Source organism: Triturus cristatus, chromosome 1_1, assembly GCF_964204655.1.
Source record: "Triturus cristatus chromosome 1_1, aTriCri1.1, whole genome shotgun sequence".
Classification (NCBI taxonomy): domain Eukaryota; kingdom Metazoa; phylum Chordata; class Amphibia; order Caudata; family Salamandridae; genus Triturus; species Triturus cristatus.
In genome coordinates this window covers 827,906,352-827,912,351 of record NC_140579.1, presented here as the reverse complement: position 1 = coordinate 827,912,351, position 6,000 = coordinate 827,906,352, and the positions used below count along the sequence as shown (strand labels likewise).

At 45.1% G+C, this 6,000-nt stretch overlaps 1 pseudogene; it reads right to left on the bottom strand.

Annotated features, from left to right (window-relative positions):
• Window positions 1–3,325: 3,325 nt before the first annotated feature.
• Window positions 3,326–6,000, bottom strand: part of LOC146871134 (parathyroid hormone/parathyroid hormone-related peptide receptor-like) — a 166,308-nt pseudogene continuing 163,633 nt past the window's right edge.

The following is a 6,000-nucleotide window of genomic DNA, read 5'->3' as shown; positions in this document are numbered from 1 at the left end:
GCCTCCCCTGCTGGAGTTTCGGTCAGCAGCAGGAGGCCAGACGTGTGTCTGTGGCAGAGGCATACATTTTGTGATGCCAGGGCAGTAGAAAGTCCTACCGGGTTAGACCAGTGTGGACATGTCTCTCCCTCTAGAAGGGTGGAATGCTACCCCCATCACCAGAACTGGCGGGGAGGTAGTATTCCAAAGCGTTTGACACCAAACATGACATGTTTCCGTGCAGCCATCCCAAAGTTAGCATTTACTGCAAGGTTATAATGCACTAATGTGAAGCCCTAGCCTCTTATTTTCTGGGAAAGGTCCAAGCCATCTATCGGACCTTCCCTAGTATTGGGGCTCCGCTGGAAAGTTCCATCGAGACATTACGTCAGTTTACCCTGCTTTCGTTCCCCCCCCTCACCTCTGATGGGTTTGACAAACTTGCTTTGCAAGTTAAATCAGGATCTCCATCTGATCCGGTAAAGCCTGCTCTCTTCCGAGACCAGACCTTTTTGGGGCGCCTTGTGGTGCGCTCCCTTGTCAACCTCTCCCTGGAGTCGGGGGTAGTTCCAACTAAATGGAAGCAGGCGGTAGTGTCTCCGATTATTAAAAAACCCTCCCTAGACCCGTCTAAGCCTGAAAGTTTTCGCCCCATTTCGCTGCTACCGTGGCAGGCAAAGTTGACAGAGGCCCATGTCAATCTGGCCCTGTCGGAACATCTTGCCCGGACCAATGCCCTTGATCCCACACAGAACGGTTTTCGTGCTGGTCACAGCACGGAGACCGCTCTCCTCGCAATGGTGGAACATCTGCGTGCTAGGTTGGATGCGGGTCAGACGGCGGCGCTGATATTGTTAGATCTCAGCGCCGCCTTCGACACTGTATCTCATGGCATCCTCCTGCATCGGCTAGAGGAGATTGGTGTTCGGGGTCTGGCGTTGCAGTGGTTCCGCTCCTTCCTGGACAATCGCTCCTTCTGTGTGGCCATTCCTCCCTTCTCGTCCAGTTTTCAACCTCTGGCCATGGGGGTTCCGCAAGGGTCTTCGCTAAGTCCCACGTTGTTCAACCTTTACGTGAGACCGCTGGCTGATGTCGCGAGGCAGTGGGGCCTTACTTTGGTCTCATATGCCGACGACACTCAGCTGGCGGTTACTCTTAGCGGAGATGTCCAGCTAGACGCCCCTAGGTTTCGGTCCGGACTGAAGGCGGTGGCTTGCTGGTTGACAGAAAACTGTCTCCAGCTTAATGCCACAAAAACAGAGGTGATGGTTGTTGGGAAGGGAGTGGAGCTCTGGGGTGATCAGTGGTGGCCTGCTGAGCTGGGCCCCACTCCGACCCCTGTGTCGGAGGTGAAAAATCTGGGGGTCTGGCTGGACGCCGGCCTTACTTTCACAGGACATACTAAAAAAACGGCAGCCTGTTGTTTCGGCCTATTAAGAGGTCTTAGACCAGTCCTCAAATACTTTGATGCCCCTACCAGACAGCTTGTAGTCCAGGCTACTATCATTTCTCGCCTGGACTACGCTAGCTCTCTTCTGGTTGGGGCGAATCAGGCTGAGTTAACTCGCTTACAGCGGGTTCAAAACGCTGCGGCTAGAGCCATTGTTGGCCTGCCCAGATTTTGCCCGGTGGCGAATGTCCTTCGTTCCTTGCATTGGCTCCCTGTAAGGAAGCGTATTCTTTTCAAGGTCCTCTGCTTGGCTTTTAAGATACTAAGAGGTATTGGCCCTGAAATCTTGTCCAATCTTATCTCCTCCTATGTTCCCACCCGTAGCCTCCGATCTCAGGGCCAGGCCCTTGCTGTGGTCCCCAGATTTAGACTCTGTCGGATGGGGGGTCGTTCCTTCAGCGTGAAAGCTGCTTTAATCTGGAACACCCTCCCAGTGGAAATCCGACAGTTAGACGATCTGCTTTCTTTCCGTAGAGCGATTAAGACTTTTCTGTTTTAGCTGTCTATCTTGGGCGTCTTTGTTTTGCTATGTTGTGTTCCTCCTTGTCTTTGCGCCGGGACGCTCCTTGGCTGGAGTAGCTGTGCGCATAATAAATCAACTTAACATAACATAACATAACTTAAGAGTATATGGTCAGGCTGCACCACAAACAGCATCAGATGAGGTACTCTGAACGCTGCAGAGGGGCTCTGCTCATGCAGGGGCACCCTCTCACATAAAAACCAAGCACTCTGCCTTCAGGATTGTTAAGGCCTGCCATAGGAGTGACTTATAGGTTTTATATGTGTCTGTATATGGTAGTGATATAGGTAGCCTATACCACTGTAAGGGGTGCAAGCACCGCCCTTACCTAGGCTGCAGTAGCAGACCTGTGGTGTCATTTTGGAGTGCTTCCCAGGGGTGGCATAATACACGCTTCAGCCCCTGGTAGGCCTCTGAGGTACCTATGCCCTAGGTACATAGTATACCATATACTAGGGGCTTATAAGACACGCCAGAATCCAATTAGAAATGTACCTAATGTACATGGAAACCATTTTACAGAGAAAGCAGATAGACTGGGGCCCTGAATAGCAGGATCCCAGTCCAACTAAGTTATAAACCAGCAAAACACCAGGCAAAGCGTGGGGGCAACCATATAGTCAGATTTCACCTTCCTACATGTATAATATACACACATATATATACTTTTAAGATTAGGACACTTAAAATTAACTGATCTGCAAAGTAAAGGACTGAAAACATGCCAGCCATGTTAAGACTCCGGATGTAACTCCCACAGTGTAATGACTCCTGATATAGTGGCTGCACTGTAAACATGCCCTCCATATTCTTCGTCCTGGATTTTACCTGATGATAATTCTAAAAATATATTCTAAATTCTATATTTGTAAAGTGCGACTTATCACCCTCAATGGTATCCAGGCGCTGGGGGCTGTCGGGGAGATTAAGTAAGCTATTGCCTAGAGTCACATGATACTGAGCTGACCGGCCGTTGGTGATAGAACAGCGAGCCCTGCACTCCATAGTCAGCCGCTCTGGCCATTGCGCCACACCTCTCCTACTAATCTAGTAGTGGAGCATGTAGCTACTGAAGAGTAGAAGGGAGACTGGGTTACCTGTCTCAGTTTGATGGCGTAAAATTCCAACATATTAAGGGAACAGAAATGGAAGAAAGTTCATTACAACCTCACAAAGAACTTACATTTTTCAAATTTTAGAGTGGAGTAACTGTGGCAAATGAAGATTAGTACATTCTGTCCAAAATTAACAGAATGTCATGTTACGCAGCCAGGATCTGTTACAGTAATGAATTGTTCATGAGTCTCCTGCTACAGTCATGCAGCTGTAATTGGCACAAGAGCAACCCCCAAAATGAGCACCTTGATCCATTGTCACAACACTGTTTCAAGTTCGATCTGCAGGCTGGTGCTGCTTTGGTGCATATCGTGGGAACAGAAGATATCTTTGTAGTCACCCTGTGAAGCCCCTGGGAGGGTTCTCCTTGGCGGGAGAGGCCATGGTATGCTCCAAATTGGATGGGCACTGAGCGCATCCAGGCAGGTTGTTTTGAGAGTGGCAGGGTAGCGCCCGGTGCTTCCCGGTCTGCAGTGATCCACTGACTAATGCCCTGTGATTAGCAAGGCTCATACAAACCCCGTTAGTGGTATGAGATACTACTTCTCCATAGTGGCAACTACCACCTGTGCTTGTGATGCGGGCTCTCTGCTTGATGTCGAGGTTCAAGTTCCTTCTAAACCAGGCTTTCTTTATTTCTGCTTGTACCTGGCGAAGAAAAAGCACAATCAGACAGAGCTGCTCAAAGTTGTAATTAGGGGGAAATGATTGTCTCACCTAAGTGGAATTAAAGACACAGACATGTCTCTAGACCAGTCCACATCTGATAAGAGACCACTCCACTGAACACCACCTCCCCGTCTATCTCCCTTATATACAACGGGCAAGTATAGAGCACGTGTTGTCCCCCCATGTCCATATCCTCAACTTCTTACTCACTCCCTCCATAACTCCTTCCTTCCACCAGGTAGAGTTCCCTTGCTACCATGAGTGGAAGTCTGGGTTCTAATTTGGATAGAGAGACAGGTATTACCGTATATTCAGTTATAAGATTCTGCAACCTAGTAATTGTTAAACAATTGGACAATAACCTCTCTACCAGCAAAATGTATGCTTTTTCTTTATTCTAGTGTTGGAACAGCGCAAAGCTACATCTTAAGAAGATATTTGGTAGAAAGCAGTGTCTATTTCAAGTTGCAGTAGATGCTGATCATTTCAGCCAGTTGCAAAACAGTTCCTTTCAAAACCTTTCTGAGAAAAGTTTTGAAAGGAACTGTTTTGCAACTGGCTTAAATGATCATGCACTTGTAGTATGTTTACTGTTTTGATTGTGTCTATATAATGTATTAACAGCATCTATTAATTTCTTAACCAAAGCTAGGAAAATCCCCATTGTACTCAACTGGAAACTGGAATATTTTGCATGCATTATTTCCATATAATTGGATGCTATTATCAACTAAATTCAATTAAATCTTCATCACTTTAAGTTAAAACCTATATCAGCAAATATCAATAGATTGAATGGCATCAGTGTTATAAATTGGGTAAAATCAGTGTCCCTATCTTTATTACTGGTCTGTCAACAACATTGCAATATGCATTTATATGGTACTTGTATAATGTAAACCTAGCTGAAAGGCAGTGGACTATCAAAAAAGAAATTACATGCATAATTTATCACTTATTATAGGACATGTACTTCACAGTAGGTGCCCCCCACTACAATAGTAAGCAAATATTCTCTGCGCTAGGTATAACATCATGGGGCATACAAGTTCAAATGGCCCGCAGAAGATTCTGGAAACGTCAGGACCCAGGTGCTGTACAAAAGGTTTCCCAATGGTGTAGAAATGAAATCCAGTTTAGTAGCTTAAAATGGGCCAGGGAGATAAGAAGGCAATTGCACAAGGTGTGTGAGAATCTGAATGTGAAAATTTGCCCACACTCACTCCAGGTAGAAACTAATAAGAGTATACTGAGGTCCCAAGGGCAGTTAGCAGCTAAGAGGGTTGTTGTCGAGTACCTGAGCAAGAAAGAATTGGTACAATTTATGAGTATGACTTGGCAGAATGATGCCTGGTACCCGTACCTTGAAACGTTACCTAATTACTGGCTCAGGTGCGAAATCTTAAGGCTAAGAATTGGAATCAACCCATGGAGAATAAATGATAAAATAAGGGTAGTAAAAATGCAGTCCAATGGCAATTGCAGATGTATGCTAACAACTAAATGTGATATCCTGCATATATTAGTTGATTGTTTGACCGTTCTAGCCCAGCGAAAACTATTCCTGCGGCCTATGTTTTTAAAGTTTGGTATTAAATCACGGGCCCAAGCTAAAGAGCTTCTTACCAGTATGCCTAAACTTGATATTGCTATGCTATTGGTAGATATATGAAGGTGGTGAAAAGCTGTTTTATGGATAATGATCCCGTGAATTAAGATATGAATTGAATTAGCTTTATAGCGAAGTTAAAGTATGAATTTTACCTTTGTGGATTTATATACATGTTGAAATCATTTTAAATTTTATTCTATCTTTAGGAGCGTACCGGAAATATTTACATTATGAAATAACTCTATCATGTAATTTAATTGCATGGGCAATTGTGGCGCTTTTTATATAAATATAAGGCATCGACTCATTGGAAATAATGATGGTATTATGATGATTTTTAGACTATTTATGAGCAATGTTTTTATATTATTGTATGCTGTTTAAAGACCAGTGGTCTAAATAAACGTTGCCTTTTGACTTGACTTGAAATATTCTCATGGACACTTCTAAGCATAGATTCCTCACCTTCTGAATACTTCCCATGCGTCGGACTGGATCCAGAAACTTTTAGAGCAGTTCTCCTGTGAGCCACCAAGTGGTGTTGTGCGGCTATGCACCGACATTGTTGCACTCAGAAAATAACAAGTGGAGCCGCATATAAGCAACACCCATGTGCGCTGACGTCAGTTCCTTTCTTTCCGAGAAACCCAC